Raw genomic sequence first — 26377 nt, 5'->3', positions numbered from 1 at the left:
GTTAGGGCAAGAGCTGTACCGAGACCAGCTGGAGGCACTGCATGGGGATTAGAGATGCAGGATGTGGAGTCAAATGGCCTGAGTTCAAATCCTGACTCTTAACAGCTGTGCAGTCTTAAGCAGGTTTGGAATCCTCTCTAAACCTCAGTTTTTGCATCTTATAATTAGCCTTTTGCATAGGATTATACTGAGGAGTAGATGAGGTAATCATCTAATCAGCACAGTACCAGGCACATGGTAAACTCTCAGTAAGTGATAACTATTATGATGACAAATGTATAAAACGGGTGAAATCTTATACCTGGTTTCGAAGATGTAGACACACAGAAGGGATGACTGGATCTGGTTCTCTGATACGACTTTTAAAAGTTGATGACAAAATGAAGAAACGATTAACAGCAATGATTAGAACCACCTCAAAAATAATCTGAACAGGAGGCCATTGAATTTACTAATTGTTTTTCCTACTGAAGACTGTAGCATAATTGTTCATATCATTGATCTTGACTTCAGACGAACAAGGCTTTAATTTTCACTTTATTTACAAACCTTGGGCAGCTACTTAATCACTCTGAAACTTGGTTTTCTTATCTGTAAACAGGGGTAATCATAGTACCAAACTCATGAGGTTTTTTTCTGAGGATTAACTGAGATAATGTATGGAAAGCACTTTGCACAACAACCAATAACTTTTATCAGTAATGATTATAAACATGTATATGTGCATGTGTTCATAAATGCTTATAGCATGTAAAATTTTTTGTTTGTTTTTTACCCAACAGAATCAATTTTACTAGTACTTTTGAATGTCTGGGTGATGGAAACCAATAAGCTAACTCCAATCAATTGTCAGTGTCTGGGTTACAATGGTGTTGGGAAAGATTCTGAGGTCACATCTGGGCTCAGTAGGAGAGTGCCCTGATTGATTACTGATATCTGCCACTGGCATGGAGATGGAGAGTGGCAATGTTTTTTTAAATCACATATTGGTCTTATGGAAGCTAGATTGTGGCCTTCTACTCATTTGCACTAAGGAAAACTCTATTATCTTTGAAGCTGAGATACGATTTTCTTTCAATATCTCTCAGAAAGAATAAAGTTATTCTACCAACACTTATTGAGGGCCAACTCTGACAAAGCATCTACTAGGTGCCGGAGTTACAGAATTGAATAAGACATCACCCCTTGTCCTCAAGGAGCTCAAGGTCTGATAGAGGAGACATACAAGTAGACAGGAACCTTTGCTGGGGAGAGAAGTGGTCCCAGAGAGGATCTGGTGAGAGGGATCGCTGTGATGCGTGGAGGATGGAGCAGTTTATCCTGTGTGAAGCCAATTGGGCCAGGAACAGGGGTTGGAATTGGGGCTTGGAGAGCGCATGGGAGTTGCCCTGGGATAAGGTGAGAAGGAGCGAGTGGCAAGTGTGAGCGCGCAACGTGTGTTTGGGAAGGACGCCTGCTGGCTGGGGTGGTGGCTGCAGCTGGAAATGGGGGAAAGGCCTCTTAGAAAGGGAGTTAGGGCCACTTACAGAGAGGCCTGGGTTCGGGACCAGGGCAGGTTCTCCCTGTGTCCTTATTTGATTGGCTCCAGGTGGCTCCAGAGAGTGGAGCAAGCCCAACAAGTTCTTCTTCTTCCTCACCTCCTCTGGTTTCCAGTTTGACTCACACCCTCTCTCTCTCTCCTCTCATTTTTCCCTCCTCTTTCTCCAGCCTCACACCTCCATCTCTTTCTTTCCTCCTCTCTCTCTCCCTCTCTCATCTCTCCCCCCATGTCTCTCTCCCAAGTGTGTCCAGTTCTTCTCCATCTCCCTCCTCTCTCCCCCATCTCCCTTTCTCAGCTCTCTCCCATCCATTTCTTCCCCATCTCTCTTTTTTCCATCCCTCTCCCCATCCCTCTCCCCATCTCTCTCTCTTTCTCCATGACTTCCTCCCCTCCCATTTCTCCCCCTCTCTCTTCCTCCATTCCTCTGGCTGCCTCTCCCTCCCTCTCCTCATGCGTCACTCTGTCTCTCTCTCTGTCTCTTTGTCTTGGGATGTGCATTTTGGATCTCTTTCTCCCTCTGACAAGTTCTTCTTTGGCTCCGTGCTGTATCATTTTCCTTAGCAGGTGAGATTCTCTGGCATTTCTAAGTCTATTTTAAACACTTTGTAAGGCTTGATTTAAAGGAAAATCTGATTTTCACAGTTTGTGCATTGGTGCCTCAGGGGACTCTTAGTTTGATTATGTCCTGGAAAGTTTGTGACACAGCTCAGGCTCTGGGAGCCCGGAGAGGGGTGGGCCGGTGTGCTGTCAGCTACTTCCTGCTGGATCATGGAGGGCTCTTAGGGGCCCAAGAGCCTCTGGGCCCCTCACGATACAGTGCCTGCCTTGTGTTTTCCCCCAACTTTAACATGCATATGAATCACCTGGGATCTTGTTAAAGTGCAGATTCTGATTTAGCAGGACTGGGGCAGGGCCTGGGATTCTGCATTTCTCACAAGCTCCCAGGTGATACTGATACTGCGGGTCTATGGACCACATTTTGAGTAGCCAGGAGGTAGTGCATGTGTCATTTAGAATGTTCCTTCTGCCACAAAACACTCTAATTTCCACTTGGCAGACAGAGTTGCCCCTCCTCTGTGCTCCCACAGAACCCACAGAGTCTTCTGTCATATTTCCAAAGGGCCTCTTCCCATTTTAGAGTCTAACAATCTCTGTCCTTGTCACTCTTCCATTAGACCAAATGCCACTCAGGACTTGCCATGGAAGAATGAGTAAACAAAAAGAACATTCCAGGCCAGTAAGTACAGTAGGACCATTGCAGGCCACGCACACTAATGCTCCCTTCCCCGGTCGGGCACTGAGTGCTGCTGTAAAAAGCAGTGGCTTTGCATTGACGGGTCACAATTCTGGCCTTGCCCAGCAGGAGCGTGCTGCCCTGGGATCCTTTGAAACCCTGGACCAGCCCCACATGCAGGAGATTTGACGTTTCCTCACTAGACTTCAGATGAGCTAGGGATCTGTGTAACTCCTCCATTTTTTGTAATTGATCTCACTGTGTTCAACATCCCCACCTCTGGGATGCCTGGGATAGGAGTTCAAGAGGTACTGGTTTTACATCACTTTTTCAAGCTAACTCAGTCTTGGCAAAGCATCAGTCAACAGTCAAAGCCCTCTGGAGTGGTTGTCTCCTCTCTCCAGGGCTCTTTCTCCTCCATCTCTTGAAGGTGGTGTCTGCCGCCATGAACAAGGTCAGGTGTTTCAAAGCGAAGGAGAAGTCGTCTCTGTCTATGTGCTGTTCACTGTCCTCTCTGGCTGCCACTGTGGGATTCTGGGTCTTGTCATGGCCCTGCGTGTCCTGTGCTGATGTCCACTGCAGAGTGACCACTGTGATGGTTAATGTTACGTGTCAACTTGACTGGTCTAAGGGATGCCCAGATAGCTGGTCAAAAATTATGTCTGGGTGTGTCTGTGAGGGTGTTTCTGGAAGAAGTTAGCATTTGTTTTTTTGTTTTTTTAAATTTTATTGATATATAGTTGATTTACAATGTTGTGTTAGTTTCTTCTGTACAGCAAAGTGACTCAGTTATATTAATACATATATATATTCTTTTTCATATTCTTTTCCATTATGGTTTATCACAGGATATTGAATATAGTTCCCTGTGCTATATAGTAGGACCTATTATATATATATAATAGTTTGCCTCTACTAATCCCATACTCCCAATCCTTCCCTCCCTTATCCCCTCTCCCTCTTGGCAACCACAAGTCCATTCTCTATGTCTGTAAGTCTGTTTCTGTTTCATAGATATGTTGATTTGTATCATATTTTAGATTCCACATATAAGTGATATCTTATGGTATTTGTCTTTCTCTTTCTCACTTATTTCGCTTAGTATGATAATTTCTAGGTCTATCCATGTTGCTGCAAGAAGTTAGCATTTGAATTGGTACACTGAGTAAAGAGATCCACCCTCACCTGTACAAATGAGCATCACCCAATCTACTGAGAGCCTGAATAGAAGAAAAAGGCAGAGGAAGGGGAGATTTGCTCTCTCTGCTTAAGCTGGGACATCCATATTTTTCTACTCTTGGACATTGGTGTTCCTGGTTCTTGGGCCTTCAGACTTGGACCGAGACTTACACCATCGACTTCCCTGGTTCTCAGGCCCTTGGACTCGGATTGAGTTACACCACCAGCTTTCTTGGTTCTTCAGCTTGCAGATGGCAGATTATGGGACTTCTTAGCCTCTGTCATCATATGGGCCAATTCCTATAATAAATCAATCTCTCTATCTCTTCATATATATATACACACAGTGTTCTCCAGAGAAACAGAACCTATACATATCCTATAGATATATCTCCTATTGGTTTTGTTTCTCTGGAGAAACATATATATATGGAGAGAGCGAGAGAGAGACAGGGAGAAAGAGTAAGAGAAACTATTGTCTCATGATGGGCATTGAGAGCCTATTTTGGGAGTCAAAAACTGGACATTGCTCCTTTCTCTTTGTGTTTCTGCCATAACTATCCCAATCTTTCCTTTCCAGGGCAGTGGGTGCTCTGGCTGAGGAAAAGGGACATTCATATATTTCAGAAACGATTGTAGTTCTGTCTGGGGCAGTGCCTGGAACAGAGTAGCTGATCCGTAAACACGATTCCTTCCAATCACTGCAGAAGATACGAGAGAGAGAGCTTCAGCGTCTAGAAACTTTGATTGGATATGAAACCCATCCACATGACATGAGGTATTCTGAAGAACCACCTCTTCTGTGGCAGAAAACAAGTTCTGTCTCAGAGACTGAAGCCTAGATCTTGAGAAAAGGTCCTCAGACCACAACAGCACGCAGATGTGGCCAAGCTGCTCTGGGACCCCCAGGGCAGCTGGTTTCGCAACGATGCTTCCCCATCCCACCTTTATTTGACATTCAGCTGCTCATTTGGGAAGAGCCTCCTTTTCTCGCCATGCCTGCAGCCAGCAGACAGCATTTGTCTTTGATAATCACTCTTTACACTCTTGTTTCTAATTCCTGCTTCCTTGGAGGCAGAGCCCAGCAGGCAGCCCGCATGGTTTCTCGATTCTCCAGCTGGCATTTCTGAAGGGCACTGTGAGCCCACTTCACTCCCGCTGCCCTCTAACCCTCCGCTAAGTTCACGGCTCGTGAATGAATGAGCAGCGGCAATTCCCTGGCCGCGTGGGCGCCCCACTGTCACCGGCAACGGGCACTCACCATCACCGGAGAGCAGGTGTTCCGAGGAGCCTGAATGAGCTGTGGGTGGTGAGGCAGACGCTGGGCTTGGCTCTGGAAGCTTCAACTCAGAACATTGAGCTGAACTGAGGTTCCTCCAGGAAACAGGTTGTGCAAATCTCTCTTCCCCCTCTCCGGGCTCATGCATATTCATTAGTAGAACAACTCCAGGCTGAAGATAATGATTCATGCAGGAAGCGCCGTTCTGAACATTATTATCTGGGAGTGACAAATCAATTTCTAATTTAACACGTGTATTGGACAAATAGATCACAAGAAATGTGAAGTCAAAAGCATCCTTTGGAGTCGTGCAACTTCTGTTGCAATGTAGCGTAAAATGATAGAGGAAGAAATCTCCCCACTGGTGGGCTGTGCATAGCTGTTCCCTTCAGAGCAAAGGAGAAATGAAAGGGGCTGGGATTTCAAACACCGCTTGAGTCTACAATAGAAGCCAACAATAATGACTGAGAATGAGACAACAATGACAACAACAAAGAGCCAGCCGCTGGCACGAGCTACACCACTGTTTCGAGTTATTACTTAGGGATGAGCAGAATCCTCCTTTTCTTTCCCCAGGCTGGTAACAAAAATGGAGTGGAGGCCAGTTGGGTTCATTGGATGCCCCATATGAATCAGAGGGCAACAAATGCAAGGCAAGACTGAAGAGGGAGTGGTGGAATTGATTTGAGCTGCATTTCAACACCAGTTTCATGTTGAAGTGTTAATTTATAGCATGATAATGTGATGGGTACACTATCTGCCCGTCTGCAAAGACTGGCCACTTCCAGCTTGTCACAGCTGACAGTCAAGCATAAAATGGCTACTGTCAAGGAGTGGCAGCTCTTTGAAGACTAAGTCTTAAGCCATTCCTTAAAGTTCTGTATTCCTTTCGTCACGGCCACCCCACCCCCAATCCCTTTTCTTTCTAAGTGATAGAATAAACCGACTTTCCATTCCCCCATCTCCTGTAGCATTCATCCCAAGCCCATGGCAAACTCATAGTCTTCTAGAGCCTAGATAGCTACTCTTGGGTTTTGTGGGTTGTTTTTTTTTTTCTGAGCTAATAATGACATTTTAGAATATTTATAGGTTCCAGGTACTGTGATAAAGCATATACCTCTATGTCCTCATTAAATTCTCACAACAATCAATGACAAAAGTGCTAATATCCCCAACTTACTGATGAGGAAACTGAGGCTCTGGAGAGGCCAAGTGACTTGCCCAAGTTCATGCAGCCCATGATTGGTGGAGGCTGGAATAGAGACCAGGTCTGCGTGACTTTGGAGACCACACTTTTTACCACAAAACTATGTAGATCTAATGTTGGGGTAGGGTGTCTTTTTAAGGATGAGTATACAAATCTTTTTTTTTTTAATTAATTAATTAATTAATTTATTTATTTATTTATTTTGGCTGTGTTGGGTCTTCGTTTCTGTGCAAGGGCTTTCTCCGGTTGCGGAGAGCGGGGGCCACTCTTCATCGCGGTGTGCGGGCCTGTCACTGTCGCGGCCTCTCCCGTTGCGGAGCACAGGCTCCAGACACGCAGGCTCAGTAGTTGTGGCTCACGGGCCTAGCCGCTCCACGGCTTGTGGGATCTTCCCAGACCAGGGCTCAAACCCGTGTCCCCTGCATTGGCAGGCGGACTCCCAACCACTGCGCCACCAGGGAAGCCCGAGTATACAAATCTTGACCAAGTGGAACCCTGGTGAAGGATCTACTTGAGACCTGGACAATCAGGTCCCCTGGCCCCTTTCAGCTGCTTCCTATTCGTGGGATGAGGTGATGATGAGGACCGAGGAGATGTGGTTATCTTAGACCCATATTCTTGCTACATCATGCTCTGGAGAACCAGGCTTGCAATCTCACAGCTCAAGCTCAGCAGAAAAGCTTTTGATTTTCTGTCTCAACTCTGATTAAGTCACCTGCCCCCAGTAAGCCAATCACCAAGGCCCAGGGATATGGTGCTCTGATTGGCCAGGCTGAGTCACATGCTTCCTGTTGGAGTTGAGGATGGCATCACCTGAGTGATGCAGTCTGAGAACACAAGGTGGTCCCTCTCAGGACAACTGGGGTGTCATGCCCAGAAGTAGGAGAAAGAGATGCTGACCACACAAAACCAAAACATGCCCACCACACTTGTCAAGCCTCACTATCTCCCATCTTCTCTGGGTTCTGAAGGTTATAGGAGAGAGAGAGAGTGATTTGAGGAGAGACACAGAGGGAATGGAAGATAAGAGGGAAAGATAGAATTATCCTTACAGAGAGGTTTGCTCAGAAATGGAAACACAGAACTAGAGAAGAACCAGAAAGATTTCCCTTCAACTCCTCAAGAGAGAGAACATATAGGAAGAAACGTTTTAAAAGCCCAATCCTATATATCCAGACAAAACTATACAAAAAGATACATGCACCTCTATGTTCATATCAACACTATTCAAAATAGCCAAGACATGGAAACAACCTAAATGTCCATCGACAGATGAATGGATAAAGAAGATGTGGTACATATATACAATGGAATACTACTCAGCCATAAAAAAGAACCAAATAATGCCATTTGCAGCAGCAACATGGATGCAACTAGAGATTATCATACTAAGTGAAGTAAGTGAGAAAGAGAAAGACAAATACCATATGATATCACATATATGGAATCTAAAATATAACACAAATGAACCTATTTATGAAAGAGAAGCAGAATCACAGACATAGAGAGCAAACTGGTGGTTGCCAAAGGGGAGGGGGTTGGAGGAGGAATGGAGTGGGAGGTTGGGGTTAGCAGATGTAAGCTTTTATATATAGAATGGACAGACAACAAGGTCCTGCTGTATAGCACAGGGGACTATATTCCATATCCTATGATAAACCATAGTGGAAAAGATTATATATATATATAATATGTATTATTATATATATATAAAGAATATATGTATATAAAGAATGTATATATGTATAACTGAATCACTTTGCTGTATAGCAGTAATTAACACAATATTGTAAATCAACTATACTTCAATTAAAAAAATGAAAAAAAAAAAAGCCCAGCCCTGATTCCCTCATGCCTTCAGTTTTTGTTCTGTAGGTATGTAGAGCTCTGGGAAGATTCCTCAGGATACTTTAAAAGGAATTGGGGAGTGGGATTCAGGAGGAAGGTCAGTGGGTAGAGCTCAGACCCCTCCTGGCTTCAACCAGATCTTCCCTACTTTCATCTGTCTTTTCAGTACATTTCTGTATAAGATCTTGTTTGGGAAAAAAAGGGGTTCCTCTCTGTTAAACACTGTTCTACACCGAGATATTCTCAATAATAAAGGCCTTTTGTTTACCTCTGTCTCTCAGGTGCTTAGTGCAGTGCCTGGCACACAGTAGGCATTCAGCTGTTAAATGGATGGCTGAATGGCAACAAGGGAAAAGCAATTGAATAAAATTATGACTGGAAAATCTGAAGTCGTGGAAAGGAAGCTAAGGGCTTTAGGAGCACACAGAGAACTGGTGATGCCCTTCATGAGGGTATAACCACAGACAAAGCCTTGCCTGCAAAGACAGCTGACCATTGACTGCCCCCTTTTGACTTAGACACAGCTCTAACAAAACAGGTAAAATGTTTGTGATGAGCCGCTGCTTAATAATAACTTCACTCTTTCAACATTTATCAAGAGCCAGATATTTGTCAGTAATCTCATTTAAATCTCATAATGGCCCCATGGAGTGGATGCTACAATTAATTATTTTGCTCACGTCACAAGAGATTAAGAGAGATTAAGCAACTTGGCCAAGGTCATGCCTCTGATAGGGCAAGGCCAGGTCTAAATCCATCTCCCTGATCCAAAGGTCCCAGTACTTAAGCACTCTGCTATTTTCTCACCACATCAGAGGGCATTTACATTGGTTCTGCAAAAATATTGTGTTGGCCAAAAAGTTCGTTCGGGTTTTTCCATAACTTTATGAAAAACCCGAATGAACTTTTTGGCCAATCCAATACCTCATGGTTTAGAGTTCAGGCAACACAGTGAGAGGAGCACTGATAAACTGAAGCATCTTAGATGGCCAGGATGAAAGTGATGGTGGGATGGATAGAGAACCTTTGTAGGAAGTGAATCTCTTTATCAAGGAGAATAAAAAGACTCTTGGGGGAATGAAGAGACCCTTCAGATCTCTTGAGGGCCATTGGGAGAAGGAGGAATTAGATGTGTTTGGGGCTAGTTTCAGGGGTAGACACATCACATCTTCAAGCTGACAGATTTTTTTTTTAAATTAATGATGTGTGATTTTATTTAAATAATGAAAGAGCAGAATCAGGAAAAAAATAAAAGCAGTTTGAAATTCACCCTAGTAGTTTCACCAGCTTTCCCTGCCCTCCCAGCGTATGAAATGTTAGAGTCTCAGGGACATGGGGCCTATGATGGCAGTGGGAAGCGACCACGTCACAAGGAGGTTACTGATGGGGGATGGGGAGGCTTAGAGAAAAAGCCACCTGCCCTGCTTTTCCCATGAGCAAACAATGTGCCTCAGCCTCCTGTGCTGTGTGGCCCTTTTTCTCTGGGGAGCAGGTAAGTTCCTGTTGTGAAGTTGTTGGATTCCCGTCTCAGAATTTTCTCCTGTGGCTGCAAATCCAGGCTCTTTCCTGAGATTTTTCTGCACTTTCTGTGTCTTTCCTTCAGGCTCCATGGACACTGAGGTCACCCAGAGTCCTGGACATAGAGAACATTTGGGTGTTGCAGCTTTGCTGGTCAATCTGTGAGTTCTCTTCTTGTTCTTCCCATGGACCTTTTCATCCAGGTTTCTAGTCCTACAACACAGGGTCATCTTTCTCCTCATCCTGCTACCAAATCAATCCAGTGTTCCTTAGCTTTCAGTATCCAGATTGAAAATCTCCTTATTTTGATTGGATTATTTAGATTGCTTGCTTTTAATATGATTAGCAATATACTTGGATGAAAAGGCCTCTTCTTGCTCTTGTTTTCAACTTGTTCCCTCTACCCTATTTCTTTTTTTTTTTTTAACATCTTTATTGGAGTATAACTGCTTTACAATTTGTGTTAGTTTCTGCTGTATAACGAAGTGAATAAGTTATATGTATACATATATCCCCATATCCCCTCCCTATTGCCCCTCCCTCCCACCCTCCCTATCCCACCCCTCTAGGTGGTCACAAAGCACCGAGCTGATCTCCCTATGCTATGCAGCTGCTTCCCACTAGGTATCTATTTTACATTTGGTAGTGTGTATATATGAGTTGACAGATTTCTGTGCAATATGGAGGATGAGCTTTCTAGAACAGCACTTCTTAAATGTAAATGTGCATGAGAGCTTGTTAGAACAGAAATTCATAGGCCCCATACCTGGAGGTTCTGATCCAGCAGGTCTGCGGTGGGTCCTGGCCATTTGCATTTCTAATATGCTCCCAGATGCCGCTATTTTCCAGACCACACTTTGAGTAGCAATGCCCTAGACCAAGGGTCAGCCAACTTTTTCTGTAAAGAGCCAGAGAGTACATATTTGAGGCTTTGTGGGCCAGTCTGTGTTGCAGCTACTCAACTCTGCCACTGCAGTGTAAAAGTAGTTACAGACAAAATGTAAAGAAATGAGCACGTGTTCCAATAAAACTTTATTTACAAACACAGGCAGCCAAGCCCTTCTGGTCAGTTAGGCTTCTTAGCTGACAGCAACGAAAATCACTGGGTTGTTTAATGAGACAAGGACTTCATTACCTCTTTCCTTGGCAGGTCACCACTGAGCCTATCGCCACCATGGGCCATCACCTTGCCCAATGTTACTGATTCTTTAAGAACACCCAACATCTCTTTTCCATTGTACCAAGTTATCTCTGCATCTTTGATCTCAGTTGGAGGAAAGCAAAAAAGGATGTGCTCCATCTCTGCCCATGTGATGTCTGTGCACATGAGCAGCCCTCCTCTGAAGCTGGAAGATGTCTACACAGGTGTAACTCATGAGCGACAGAGTGCTGGCAAAGCATCCACATCTGAGTGAGCTCCGTCCTCCCACATCCGCCACCTCGACAAGATCTGCCCTGGAGCTGACAGATCCAGACTCTTGTGCCAAGAGCCTGGGAAAGGCTCAGGCCCAGTCAGCCAAGTCTTCAGGTCTAGAACAGAGTATATGATTGAACCCAGCACAGGACCAAACTCCAGTTCCTTGAATGCCAGAAATTTCTTATCTCCAAAAACTGAGTCTTTACCAAATCCAACTTACCTATTAGTTTGAGATCACAGTGGCTTGGTTATGACATCAGATAATCCCAAGTGCAGTCTCCTGGATAAGAACTGGGACCTGTTTCAAAGAATTCCTTGAACCAGCCTCATTCTACTTCTAAGCCCCAATCAGCTATGTTGAACACATACATACGTGCGCACGCACACGCACGCACAAAGATTTCATTAAAGAATATTAGTCACGCACACTCAAGGAATCTCCGAAGAACCTGGCTTAGAGGCCATAGATTCAGAAGCATCGCTGAAATGGCACCACAGCCTTGTGCAAGAGCAATGACCAGGGGGCTTACCCTGACCCACACACCCTGGTCGAACGGTTGGCACCGGGCGAGGGATGCTATTGCAAGGATCTCTGCCTTTCTGGCCTCTGGAAGCTGAGTATTCCTGCTGCTCCCCTCCCCAGAGTGGATCCTCGGGGACAACCAGCTTCCCCTTCAAAGTCTTGCACAGGTATGGCTGATTGGAGGAGTCTATGCCACACGCCTGTATCGTTGCTGCAAAAGTTGCCGGGAAAGAAAGTTTTAAGCTTATACCATAAAGTGGAGAAATCTCCCAACTAAAAAGGATATGCAAAGGAGCAGAGTGGTCAGAAAGAATGCCCACTACACCTCCTAAGACAGATTTTGGGGATTAGATTCAACGCATCTAGGGCCCCAATCCAGGGTTTCTTCTACTTTTCCCCTCTTCCCAGATTCACTTCAATTTCCACCCATGTCTTCTATGTTCTTTAGCCCTCAAAGCATATGCTATATTACCAATCGCTCCCCACCCCCGGCCCCTCAGGAAGAGCTTATTTCTCCTAAGACTGGAACCCGCATTCTTAGCAGTGCAAAATTTGTTTTCCTCTTTCCTGAAGAGGAGGGAGTCTCAGTTTTTCAAAACACATGGCAGGGCTTCCCTGGTGGTGCAGTGGTTAAGAATCCGCCTGCCAATGCAGGGGTCACGGGTTCGAGCCCTTGTCTTGGAAGATCCCACATGCCGCAGAGCAACTAAGCCCACGCGCCACAACTACTGAGCCCGTGTGCCATAACTACTGAAGCCCGCATGCCTAGAGCCCATGCTCTGCAACAAGAGAAGCCACCGCAATGAGAAGCCCACGCACCACAATGAAGAGTAGCCCCCGCTCGCCACAACTAAAAGAAAGCCCGCGTGCAGCAACAAGGACCCAACACAGCCAAAAATAAATAAATAAATAAATAAATTTATAAAAACACGTGGCAGGAAGCAGAAAAAAAAAAATCAAGAAAGAGATGAGTTGAGCAATTCGTATTATAACAGGTCATCTCCAGCTCATCTAAGAATCCAAATTGAAAACAAATTGGTTTAAATTGCGACAAGACAGCTTTCTGACGTTCAGGCTTGTGGCAACATGGAATTCTTTCCTGGAGATCTCTAGGGAATTGGCTGGCTCCACCAAGTTGTCCGGCATAACTGAGACATAGTTGGGTGTGGAGATAGAGATATACATTAAGTGGCTTTCACATGTCCCTGCTAGCTTTGCTTGCGCGCTGTTAGTGTGTGGTACCAACTGCACGGGTGCAAAGCTAGACATTCCAATGAGGCCAGGCACATGAGTGTACGTGTGCCTGGTGGGGTGGTAGTGGGGCAGGGGTGCAAAGTCAGCTGGAGCCAGGAACAAAGGACTGATCCTTGGTGTGGCTTAACTGCTGCCGATTATCCCCTCTCCATCCCAAATAAGTTTTGCTATTGCTAGAGAAATTGAAATTGCCAAAGAGAGAAGTTGGGGTGTATGCGAATATTTTCTCTGACTCTTACTTAAACACTGGAAACTTTCCTGAGACTATAAATATGACTGGGGCTCAGCCATTCCTCTCTTTGTAGCCTATGAAAATTAACTTAGTCCACAGGGACTGCAATCACCACCAAACCCCCCAAGTGTGGGCTCTTCCTCCACACTGACAAAAATAACAGTTAATTAGGCCGCAACACCCAAAGGAAAGTGAACTTACACCACCAAGCATGGGGCAGCATGCAAGATGTTGCCATGACAACCGGCATTTACCGGCTCTTCAATTTTAATATATCAAAGGCTAGGGATAATTTCCTAGTGAGGATACATGAGGGTGGATTTTTCCCCCCCTCCTCATTCCTTCTGCCAGTCTTTTGCCAGTACAGGAGCTCTATTCCTGTGGCAACCCGTTTAAAAGGAAGCCTTGTGAGAGCATTAAACACCAAGCATGGTACTCCTGGAAATGCTGTCTGCCTTGGGAGGCCCAGGGAGGATGGCACAGCATGTTTTTCAGAGTCCAGGCTGGGTGGAAAGAATTCTGAGGCAGGTGAAGTGTGACCTGTGAATCTTTGCCCACATTTCCAGGTGAACTTTCTGTTTTCATGAACTTTCCTTCCTTCCTCTCTCCCCTCCTTCCCTCGCTTCATCCATTCCTTCCTTTCTTTCCTTCCTCCTTCCCTCTCCTTCCTTCCTTCTTCCTTTCCTCCCTTTCTTCTTATTTTGTTGAGTGCTTACTCTGTACCAGGCACCTAATAAGCATCACCCCATTTATTCTTCATAACTACACTGTAAGATAAGTATGATTCTTATGTTACAGATGAGGACACTGAGATTAAGAGAGGTGGAATGCCCTAATCACATAGTAAGTTGCAGAGCCTGGATTTGAAGGAACTTGGATGTCGCTACCCAGGGCCCTCATACGCTCTATAAATAGAAGTAAATATGTTTATTATTATCATCATTGCCCTCACCACCATGTATTAGTCAGCTATTGCTGCATAACAAACATCTACAGAATCTCAATGGCATACAATAATAAGGATCTATTTCACTTCAGGATAGGGTGGCTCTGATCCTCATGTGTTTATTCTGGTGCCCAGGCTGAAGGGGAGGCAAATACCCAGGGAAAGCTCTTCTCATGGTGATGGTAGAGTTATAGAGGGTCTGCCCAACCACACAAGCACATTTCAAATCCCTCCTGTGTCATGTCTGCTAATATCCCATTGACCAAAGCAAGTTGCATGGTTGAGCCCAAAGTCAGAGTAGGAAATACACCCTCCCTTTCGTAGGATGAATTGCAAAGTTTTATGGCAAGTGTGTGGATACAGAAAGGGGTGAAGAACTGGGGTCCAAAAGGTCATAGAGTTATTGCTGTCATCGTCATCATCCTCATCCTCATCCTCATCCTCATCCTCATCACCTCTATGGACCAGGCCTCTCTTTACCTTGATCTGTGTTTAAGTAATGAGTGATTTCTTTAACTAAGCTCTTCAAGAGTACCAGTCATTACTGGAGCAGCTAGTCATTCAACTGGATTAAGTTTTCCATTAATTTTTTTTTAAAAAGAACCTCATATATTGGTTTATCATAATTTAAAAAAATATTGTGGTGACTGTAGTTCAATATAATGTTTCTTTTGAATCACTATGTACTTCACTTTATACATCTAAAAACCCAATTTTTCTGAGATGGGGTTCATAGGCTTCACCAGACAGCTGAAGATTTCTTCTGCACGAGAGTATTTAAGAACTCTTGGTCTTCATCGTGTTTTTCCCTGGCACAAGGCATCAACTTGATTTATACTTACAGCTCTACACATCTGTAGCAAGCTTTACAGTTGACAAAGTCTCTTTCCCCCATCTTTACACTTTATCTGCATAACCATGGGGACCTGCAGGTGACATACCCACATAAAGTTTCTAATAGCCATTCCTTTGGTAAATGAGGCATTTACCAGAAATTGCAATAATTTCAGTATCTGAACCTAATAAGTGAGGAGTGGTCAATTTTACTTTGAGAAAATCTGAAAATATAAGAAAGTAGGCTCATTGTTTTAAAGAAGTAAAAGCTATTTAAATTTTGTGTTCATTCTCTAAATTTCCACATTTGCAAACCTCAAAATGCTCAAAACACCTTACTTGTTCAGAAACAAATCAAGAATAAGGACAATCTTGAACTATGAAATATAATAAAAATGCAGGATTATTTCTTATAGGTTCAACCAGGTACAAAGTGCTTTAAAAAAGTTTGCTTAAACATTCCCTTGCAATTTGTTTATATATTACTGTAACCTGAGGAAAATATTTATTTGTCTTTTTTTCATAGAGTCTTACTAGCCACTCCATCTCCAGCATTTAACACAATACCTGGTACAGGTATAAGCTCAATAAATATTAAATGAATGGGAATTTTTGGAAGGGCAAATCCCAGCTCTGGAATAGCTCACATGGCTCATAGAGTCTAAATCCATGAGTGTTCTCTATTAGTAGGTAATTCTGCCGAGAGAGGTGGGGCAGATCTGGAGTAAATAGAAAAGCAGCAGATGAACAAGGCCATTCTTGTTGCAGTGACGCATTGGTACAAAGTGATTATTTGTTTTCTCTAACACAACGTAAAAAGTGCTAATGGGATTAGCCTTTTGTGATGAATACTAATATGATATGAAAATGAATGCTAATATGCAATGTGAAATTGCTAACAAAGGAGAAAATTGCTAATAGAATTCAGTGGACCTCAGTGACAAATGCTTTGTGCATCCCTCTGGTCTGGCCAAGGCTATTCTCGTAGCACAGGAATGGCAGTAGGCTGGGGGGAAATCATAGCATATGAGTTGCTTGGTGATGGGTGGATTTCAGTTGCTTCCTCTGAAATTACCTATTTGTAGGTGGGGATGTGAGAGGAGGCACACACAGGATAACCACAAACATACCCACTTGGGCTTGCAGTGTGTGGAGGATCCAGTGGCGAGGTCTCCACAAGGAAGCTAGAACATGGCCCTTTCCACCTCTGTGTCAGGCCTTTGAACTTTTCCAGTGTTCTCTCCCATCTATCATGCTGGTTGGCCTTACTACAACCTTGTGCAATTATGAGGCAGACATGCAAATGGAAAAGTAGACACAGAGAGAAGTGTCTCACCTATAGTCACAGAGATGGCAGAGCTGGGGCCCGATGCTACTTCTGGGTCTTCCCCTGGCTCCTCCATCTCCCCCCTCCCATCTCCCCACCCTCCATCTCCTCCAGCTTCTCCCCTCCGCGTCTCCTTCCCTTCCTACCAGCATACTGATTTTCCCTCCTTTTGTTGATGGCAGGAGATGGCTTAAATAAATAACTTAGGTTGGTTTAAAAAAATCAGTCTGTGCTAACACAGGAAGTGACCAGGTTCTGGTCTCAGGTTCTGAGACCAGTGATGGCAGCATAGGGTGTTTTAACTCAAATGGGTGAGGCAAAGAACTCCTGGAAAGTGAAAACTTCAGATGAACGTCTTCAGGCAAAGGAACCATGGAAGGAACAAGGGGAGAAAGCAGAGATAAAACCCTTAAAAAATTCTGATGACCCAGATGCGAAGTGTGATTCCTTTGAGGAAGGGAAGTTGAGGCACCACCTCAGGGACATAGCGAAGAGGGTCTCGTCCTACACAAGAGAGGATTCCGTGGAAGATAGAGGAGAGGACGATGATTCTTTGGCTATCAAACCACCCTAGAAAATATTTCAGGAAGAAAAGGCTCATCACAGGAAAGAGGAAAAGAGAAATGCAGGCATCGTAGTCATTCAGCAGAAGGCGGGAAGCTTGCTGGAGTGAAAGAAAACTGAGGAGGACAGGATAAAGCCTGCTGGAATGAGAAAGACAAAGGAGGAGGGAGATGGCAAGAGAACATTCCAGGAGAGGCGGGGCCACCCGGAGCAGTTAGAGAGGAAGCAAGATGAGGCAGCAGGAGGAGCCGGAGCGCAGGGAGCGCGAGGCTGCACATCCGCCCCTGGACCTGAGAGCGGACGTGACGTTAAGTGAAGGCACGGCCACTGGACACAGCCGCGTGAGCTGGGGCCCCGCACGAAGCCCGTAAAAGAGGAGGAAGTGGGGGAGAGAGACCTGCTGTCTGCCTTACACGGGATCGGCGACGTTGAAAGGAGAACCGGCTGAGCTGAGTCCTTGCCCGTGGAATCCAGCTCAGGTTCTGAGGAGGAAGAGGAGCTGGGCGTGGGGTTGGGGTGGAAGAGGAGAGTGCGCGGGGGTGGGGGGGAGCCGTGGGGGGTGGAGGGGGCGGGGGGCAACTCCGAGGACCCGTCTGGACCCGAAATGAGTGGAGATGAAGAGGGAGGGAAAGAAAACCATATTGTAGTAGTTCCAGAGTCACAGTTTGACCGAGGGCTGGGGAAAGTGAAGAAGGGGAGGGAGGCGTGCGGTGGGTGAGGGCTCCCCGCAGAGCAGCACCGGGACCCGAGGAGACCTCCTGCGACTCCCAACCTAGGCGCCCACTGAGCTCAGACAGGAGCCGCCCAGCACCCACGTGCCTGCAGGGCCGTCGGAAGAAACCAGGGCCTGGCCAGGATGGAAGGAGGCACTGACGGGGCGGTGCACAGAGCACAGGACAAGAAAACAGACGGATTGCGGCTCTGAAGGGGCTGCAAGTGGAGAAGGAGGAGGGCTTCTGATTACGCTGCTGGGGAAGGTCAGCCTCATCCTCAAGGCCCAGCACCCCAGCATTATCACCTGTCGGAGGAATGGCCATGGCCAGCAACGTGGACAGATCTACACCGTGATGAGCTGCGTAGACCATGACCTCGAGCCTGATGGAGACCATGAAGCAGCCTCTCCTCGGGGAGGTGAAGACCCTGATGCTCCCTCCAGCTGCTACACTGGTGAAGCGTCTGCAGGACAAACTGGATCCAGCACAGATGTCCAAACTGCTGCTGAGCCAGGCGGGCGTCCTCAGGTGCGAGTCTGGCCACACCCTTACTGAAGGTCACACCTGGTCAGCGTGACCCCGTGGTGCTGCACCTCAGAGAGATTGCTTGGTGCCGAGGAATAGGACACCAGTGGACACGTGGTCTGTAGGCTGCATCTTTGGGGGCGCTGATGACTCAGAAGCCACTATTCCCCGGGAAGGTGGAAATCAATTAGCTCAACATAGTGTTTGAGGACCTGTGGACCCCTCAGTGAGAAAATCTAGCCTGGTTACAAAGACCTCCCCGCAGTCAAGAAGATGACCTTCACCAAGCACCCCTGTAACAAGCGCCTTTCTCAGACCTGGGCTTCCACCTGTGACCTGCTTCCCAGGGTGGAGGGTCTCAACTCAGAAGACAGCCTCGTACACGAGTATTTCCATGAGATCCCCCAGCCCCATCGGCCCCCCAGTGTTCCCGACGTGGCCCATCAAGAGCGAGCAGCAAAGAGTGAAGGGTGGCACCTGCCTGCAGCCCCCTGAGGAAGGCCTGGGTTACAGCTGGCTGGGCGTCGGCCTCCACAAACCAGGGGGCCTCAGCTGCAGGCCTCGCCTTCAGCCCCAACTTCTGAGGTTCAGAGTGGACCCCAGGCCAGCCCTGGGGAGGGCCAGCTGACAAGGTTCAGTCAAGACTAGGGGCAGGCGCTGGAAACAGACCCAGATCCTGCCCGGACTGGACACACCTGCTGCTGGTTTGGGTTGCTCTGGGTCGTGACCATGTAGTCTCGGATGGCCGGTCTTGTTTGGTTTTCCACGTTGCGTTTTTGTTTCATCTTGGCTTGTAAATTTCTAGAATTAAATCACGTTTTCTTTCTTGTGGGAAAACAACATCGAACTTACTCATCTATCCCCTTCCTGCTCTCTCTCTCTCTCTCCTCCCCTTCCATCCATACCCTCTCCACCTCCCTTATCCGTCAGGCTCCCTCCACATTTTCCTCCTCCACTTTCTACCCCTCCATTGTTTCTTTCTTTTCCACCTCCTCCCAGTCTTCTCCTTTTCCCAAATCCTTGGCCTCTACTGTTTGTATCCAAGAATCATTTGCTCCAGCAAAAGCTAACATTTATTCTGAAAACAGACTTTGGTTTGGGAGCAGCTCATTTTGAAATCAAAGTTAGAGTGAAAACTTGGCTCAGGTGCTCATAAATGCTGCGAAGATACAGAAATTCTCTGAGCCTCAGATTCCATATCCATCAAATGGATTTCCTTAAAGGGTCGCTGTGAATAGCCAACCTTTAATTGCAACTATGATTGCAGCTAGGACTATATAGTTATGTGAACTATAATTGCAACTCTTCAAAAGTGGGTATGTGTGGGAAAGAGAACTGGGAAGGAATATTGAAAGACTGAAAATGGCTGACTAGGGTGATATTTTTTTCTTCTTCAAAATTTTCTTTAATAATGTTGTTTCATTGTATTTCTATGGTTCTCCACCTTGTCAGACTGTATGCCCTTTTTTCATAACTAATATTTTGTGATATCCCCTTTACATGAAATGAAATTCATAGGTTATATAACTCACACATAATTTCATAAAAAGTTAAAGAATGCCTTAACTATATTATACAGGAGAATAACAGAAAAGTAATTTGTATAAAATAATTTGTATTTCAATAGGTAACTGCTTGGCTGTGAATATAGAAGAGATGATGAAGGCAGATTCTTGCATCTCTATCTAGACTCACCACGAATGGGTTGCTTTCAGAAACCAACTGACACAGGTGTGTTTTACTGGGGACTCTCGTACCTTGAGTGGCTTCGCCACCAGTGATGGGGGTTCCTGAAATAGTAAAGGAACTGCTGGTAGTGTTCTTAATAAAACAAAGTGAGGTTTACAATTTAGTCCACAGACATTTCAGTATAAATTAAGACTGTGAAAAATTAAGTTTGTGTTTCTAGGGAAAGTAGACTTTATAAATAAGTTTTTCACTGATTGAGTGTCCAGAGGGACATTAGAAAGTCAGCTGGGACTTGGGCAATTCTGCATGGGCTGAAGTGGTCCTCTCTGTGGCATGGGTCCCATGCTCTCAATATGCATGGTACCGTACCTCCAACAATCAGACAACCCAAAGCTTCCACACATTTCCAAAATGCCTCTGGGAGGTGGAATCTCCCACGCTGAGGCCGCAGCTATGTTTTCATTTTTAAAAAAAAGCAAATACTCCTGCTCTGTGAGGGCTTTGACAACCTCTGGGCTGGCGTCACTCTCTCTCTGAGGCTAAAAGCAACAAGAATAGCGGCACTGATCCCACATCTAGAAAATTGAAATTGAACTGACTTTTTATCATCTAACCTGACAGGTTCAGCACTTCTCTCCTGTCACATTCCTGTCTGTCCTCAGAGTTGTTGAACAGAATCTTTCCACAGATCCGTGTTATTGCTAATAGGATTTGTCTTAAACTGCGTCCAGCCTCCTCTTGTTTCCTGAGACCATGGTGGATTCTCTCCTCTCCTCCCTGAGCCCAACATTCCTTGTATTTCAGCTAATCAAATAATTCTCTGCCAGACGGCAGGGAGAAAGCATGGCCCCTGGGAGAAATGATGGTGCTGTCACCAAAGGCTGGACTGGTCAGGACCAGTTTGGATTAAAGCCAGATACTCTCAAGGTGAGACTAACAGTGAGGTTTGCCACAGACAGTCCCATCTGGACAAAGCAGACGTTCCAGGATGCTGGGACTCTCCAGTGGCGAACAAGCTTTGGTCCATGCGATGGGCCTGTGGAAATCTCTTCTGACGTCAGTGTTCTGTCTGCTTCAGAGTTGGGGGGGATCTTAGTAGGGCTTGGGATTTCAAAAGGAAATGGTTTGGCTCAAGTGGAGAATTTAAGGTTCTTGAAAAAAGCTCTCTATTCATCCTGTGATTCTAGCACCATCCTGGAGGCTGGATCCTTCGTTCTAAGCCTTTTTCCTGGAAAGTATTATTGTTAAAAACAAGACAACACAGTCCCCAAATGGAGTTGCTTATGCTAAGCCCTACATCACCAAGCTGAGATTCAATTTCACCACAGTTTCAGCCCTCCCGGAAGTGGAATCTTAACGTAATCAGGGATCACCTGCTCAGCACTAGTGAGGCCATCGCTGATAGACCCTCACCAGCCCCTGGAGGAAAGTGACGTTGCCATGACCAATCCTAGTTTGTCTAGTATAACTTCCTTGTTCTGCTCCCTTCTGCCTATAAAAGTCTTTCATTTCGTACAGAGCCTCAGAGCTCCTTTCTATGTGCTAGATGATGCATGATTCATGAATCATGGAATAAAACCAAGAAAAATGTTAAAAAATTACTCTGTTGGATTTTGTTCTTTAACATTATCTTTGGAGGTTCTTTCAGTTGCTCGGCCAAGACTTTGGACTGAGTTTCCTATTCTTTAGAGTCTGAAAGGAAGGTACAGCCCTACCCTGGAAATTCCTCCTCCTCGCCCTCCTCTAAAGTATTGCCTTATAACATTTCCCTAAGGTTAGTTCCATCCAACCACTGAAATATTATCTAAAGATTATTTCAAAGTAAAAATCCTAGATCTGGGCAAAATGGGGCCAGTCTGTGTGTGTGTGTGTGTGTGTATGTATGAGTGTGAAATTCTGCCCTATTTCCTCTAGGATGTGATATTACATGAATCCTGGTGCACATCTTTGAACCACAGCTTAGTTACACGTGCAAATCATTATCATCTTCGAGGTTCATTCCTTCACCTGTGAAACAGAGGCAATAATGGTATTGTAGGGGAGGAAAAGTAATTTTCCCTCTACCCTTCTAGTTTCCTGGCTGAGGACCTCCCCTCTCAACCGCTGAAATAAAAGACAAATAAATAGGAGAAAAACAAACAGAAGTTTAATAACATGTATACCTTCTGTATACATCGGAGATACTGAGGAAAATTGAGTAACTCCCCAACATGGCCCAAGCCATTACCTTAAAAACCGTCTCCAGCTAAAGAAAAAGGAAGATGTTGGAGGGGGTGGTTCAGGTATGGGAGGTTATCAGGCAAAGCTTAGTAAACAAGGGTGTGGTTCTTATACAGATTTAAGTCACTTTCTCCCTAGATACGAGTTTCTTGTGATTTAGAACCACCTTTTCTTCCTGGTACTGAGAGAGAGAGACCCTTACAGATGAAGATTTCCCTCATAAGTATAAATGTCTCTTACAAAAGGATAACTTCTACTCTGCTTTCAGAACTTTTCCTACGTCTGCTGTTTCTTTAATCAGCGTAAAATAATCTTTATGCTAAAGAGGTATATTTTGGGGCGGTGAATCCTTGCTCCCATTTTTTGTCTACCTTATGGGGTTGCTGTGAGGATTAAGGAGCTTCAGGTGTACAGTAATCATTGCAGTGTCTGGCTCACAGCAGCCCCTCCTCTAATCGCCCCTACTCGCTCTGTGCTCAGTCTGTCTTGTCTCCACTCAACTCTTGGGCCCCGTGCGTCCCAGTCCCAAAGTTGCTCCCATCAAAAGTGAGGATTCTTCCCCTTCTCTCATGCCCTGTGCATTTAAGCCATTGGTAAGTCCAATGAGCTCTCCCTCAAAAACATGCCTGGGTCTGTTTCTGTTTCTTCGTCTCCACCGCTACCATCTTCCTTCAAGCCTTCACCTTCCATCACCTTGGCTGTGGCAATACCATCTCAATTGATCCCTCTGTTTGACCCACGGCCTTTTAAAATCCGTTCTCCTTGTGGCAGCCAGAGCCATCTTTTAAAATTTTGACTCATGTCACCCCTTTGCTTAAAACTGCCAATGGGTCCCCATACGACTTAGAATTAAATTTAAGATCTATCAGACCCCTGCTCATCTCTACAATCTCATCTCGTACCCTCCCTTCCGTTCATCGTGGTTCTGCTACACTGACCTCTTTGTTTCTCCAATAAGTCAAACTCATTTCTCCCTCCAGACTTGGTACTTCTGGTTCTTTCAGCCGAAGATACCCTCCCCAGGATGACTTATTTTCATTATTCAGGCTGTAGCAGAATTGTCACTTCCTCAGAGAGGCCTTCCCTGACCACCTTGTCTAATGTAGCCAATGACTATAGGATCACTAATAAGGTGACCATATAATTTATGATCAAATCTAGAGCACGTATAGGAGTGAAAGGGCCTCTATAACAATTAAGCCAGGACAATAGTCCTGGTTCAGTCAAGATGTGTGATTGCCCTTGTCCTTATTCATGCCTTCTCTATCGTATCACTGTGCTTTATTTTCTTCATAGTCCTTGTCAATAACTGATATTATTTATTTACATATATATTACCTCTCTGCTCTCTTACAATGTAAACTCCAAGAGGATGGGGCTGCTGTGTCTTTGGTTCACTGTTGTACCCTCATCCCCTTGAAAACTAAACTGTGTGTTTAGCACATAGTAGATGCTCTATAAATATGTGTGGAGTAAAATGTATTGACTGTAAGGCATTGTGATTGCCATGGGTTAGGTAGTTGTGGGTGAGTTATCCTGGCTACAAGTCACTTGTCATTTGGAACAACGAATCATAAAACCTACCTTTCTCTGCTGATCAGGAATCGTGTTCTTGTCCATATCAGGAGATTCCAACCAAAGCTGGCTTGGGGTATACAGGGCCACCCAGAGATTACTTAGTTACTCCTGGCGACCCCCTTGTCTGAATTAGGTTTGATAAGTACAGATCAGGAAATAGTTCCAGGAGAGAGAGGTACTTACTTAACTTGATGAGAAAAATGTCATGGTTTTGCAACATTTGGGGCCATAAAATCGCTTTCCCTGCTTATTGATCGGAAATGCCAGAAAAGCAGTGCTAGAAATAACACAACAGGATCACTGAATTAATTAGTGTGGGTACCGATTGTGTAAGATTTGGTTATTGTGGAGTGGGGATTGGATTGCATATTAATATTTAAGTCCTTTGGAAGTGGCATCGAAGGAAGACCCCTCCCCCAATCCTTTGGTTCCTCCACAGCCCATCCCCCATGAGATGGGATTTCTTGGGGGCTCCTATCAGAAATCCCCTTATCCCAGGCAGCACAGATTACAGGCCGGTCTTGGACTTGCACTATTTGCATTTCTATAAAGGAAGGGTCTGGTATTATGTAACTGTGTGTGGGTTCTGAGGGCTTCTGATGGGCCTCCCTTTGTACAGTTTCTTAGCAGCCAATTGAAGTTTGTAAGCTGAAACAAAGAGACTCGAGTCCATCACTCTCTGACCACACCTCTGAGTCTGGCCTGCCTCTAGGAAAGCTAGCACCTCCCCTTCTCTTCTCAGCAAAGCTCAGCAATCCTTGTTCAATCATGGTTCCTCCTGGGAAGAAAAAGATAGGTAAGGACCAGCTGTGTTCTGTTGTTAGAACTTCAGCTGAAGCCAGGGAAAGTCTTCAAAAGAGTTGACCTGCATTCATTCATTCTAAAATGAGGTAATGCTGCTTAATAGTGTTAAAGGAAAATTCAACTGAGTAAATTTTAAAGATCTAATTGGCTTTATTGAACAATTCATAAATCAGGTAGCATCCCATCCAGCAAGTAGAAAGGAGCTCTGAGGAGCTGTATAAAATGAAAGGCTTTTAAGGGCAGAAGTGGGAAGGGATAAGGAAAGGGCTGATTACCTCTTCTTTCTCTGGGGGAATGGAGAGGGTCTATGTGGCAGATTAGTTCATTGGCACTGTCCAGGAAATTCCAAACTGACTGGTTAAGACTACATTTCTGGGGGAGGTTGAAACTGTAATTAGGTTAGGTATCAAGCCCTGGTTCGGTGGTGATGTGGGCTTAGCGCAAGTGACTCCATTTTGGGCCTGTTGTTTCTTTTTGACAATAGTCAAGAGTATCCTTTAGGGTCAGTAGGAATCTGGGCTCTGTCACTTATTAGCTGTATGCCCTTGGACAAATTATACTTCTGGGTTTCAGTTTCTTCATTTGTCACACAAGAACAAAAATTGTACCTTCCTCATTGGTTGGATGAGAGCATTAAGGTACATCATACATTTAACAAATATTTATCCAGGGTTAGAGCTCCCTATTTGTCAGGTACTATACTTGGTGCTGAAGGCACCAAAGTAAATAAAATAGACAAAAAATCCCTGCCCTCATGGAGATTATATTCTAGTAGGAATAGACAGACAATAAAAATATAAAAATATATTAATACTATGGAGGGAGATAGAGAAGCTGACATTATTTGTGAGAGCATGGTGGAAAGTATCACTGGGAATGGGACCATTGGGCAAGACCTGAAACACAATCCAACTAAAGACCTTTATATGGTGCACAGAGGTTATAATATACATGTTAGCTATTTTTTATTCATTAACTCATTAATTTTGTTAACCACTCATCCATTCACCTCCACAGTCATTCAGTAATTCAATGACTAATTCTCAATCACCCATCTATCTCTTCATCTATCCATTCATCCTTCAGAAAATGTCAGGTGAAGGGATATATGCATTGTGGATTGAATGCCCATCTTATCATCTGACCTGAGGTTCATTCAGGAGGAATTAGGGAAGGGAATTGAAGGTTTGGGATGGTTATTGATCAGAACATGGTGTATTAGAGTTTTTCACAAAACATAGGATAGAAAGAGCCTAAGTGGTTTCTTTTCAAGCTAACGTTTATTGAGAATATACTTTTTGCCATGACCTGTGATAAATGCTTTATATGCATTATCTTATTTAGCACTGAGAAGTTAATTTGTAGTTGCTACTTAATTTGTAGATGAGAGAACTGAGTCTTGGAGATAGCTAATCAGCCTAAGGTCAGAGAGTGATTGGCAAAGTTAGTATTCAAACTTGGGTTTGACTTCAAAATTCATGGGCTTACATGCCTGGGCATATACCCAGACAAAACTCTAGCTCAAAAAGATACATGCACCCCTATGTTCATAGCAGAGCTATTTACAATAGCCAAGACATGGAAACAACCTAAATGTCCATCGACAGATCAATGGACAAAGAAGACATGGTATATATATATATATATATATATATATATATACACACACACACACACACAATGGAATACTATTCAGCCATAAAAGGAATGAAATAATGCCATTTGCAGTGACAGGGATGGACCTAGATTTTATCATACTAAGTGAAGTAAGTCAGAAAGAGAAAGACAAATACCATATGATATCACTTATATGTGGAATCTAAAATATGACACAAATGAACATAACTACGAAAGAGAAACAGACTCACAGACATAGAGAACAGACTTGCAGTTGCAAAGGGGGAGGTGGGGTGGGGGAGGGAAGGATCGGGAGTTTGGGATTAGCA

The 26377-nt window shown here is 44.7% G+C and overlaps 2 long non-coding RNA genes and 1 pseudogene across 4 annotated transcripts in view; all 3 read left to right on the top strand.

The window, feature by feature from the left end:
• The window catches only part of LOC132348428 (uncharacterized), a 328330-nt gene that overhangs the window by 280796 nt on the left and 21157 nt on the right, over window positions 1-26377 (top strand). The gene's annotated exons all lie outside the window — the stretch shown is intronic.
• On the top strand, window positions 91-21352 carry LOC132348430 (uncharacterized). 2 transcript variants are annotated; one of them, XR_009497471.1, is made up of 4 exons: window positions 91-123; window positions 19768-19871; window positions 20634-20756; window positions 21017-21352. It is a non-coding gene; the product is annotated as an uncharacterized LOC132348430 (long non-coding RNA). The 2 variants fall into 2 exon arrangements; XR_009497470.1 differs by lacking the exon at window positions 91-123 and adding an exon at window positions 11835-11912.
• Window positions 17133-18768, top strand: LOC132349382 (cyclin-dependent kinase 11B-like; annotated as a pseudogene).

The sequence above is a fragment of the Balaenoptera ricei genome, chromosome 15 (genome assembly GCF_028023285.1).
Source record: "Balaenoptera ricei isolate mBalRic1 chromosome 15, mBalRic1.hap2, whole genome shotgun sequence".
Taxonomy (NCBI): Eukaryota; Metazoa; Chordata; class Mammalia; order Artiodactyla; family Balaenopteridae; genus Balaenoptera; species Balaenoptera ricei.
The sequence above is the reverse complement of the archived record's forward strand: the minus strand, read 5'-3'. Positions and strand labels throughout refer to the sequence as shown.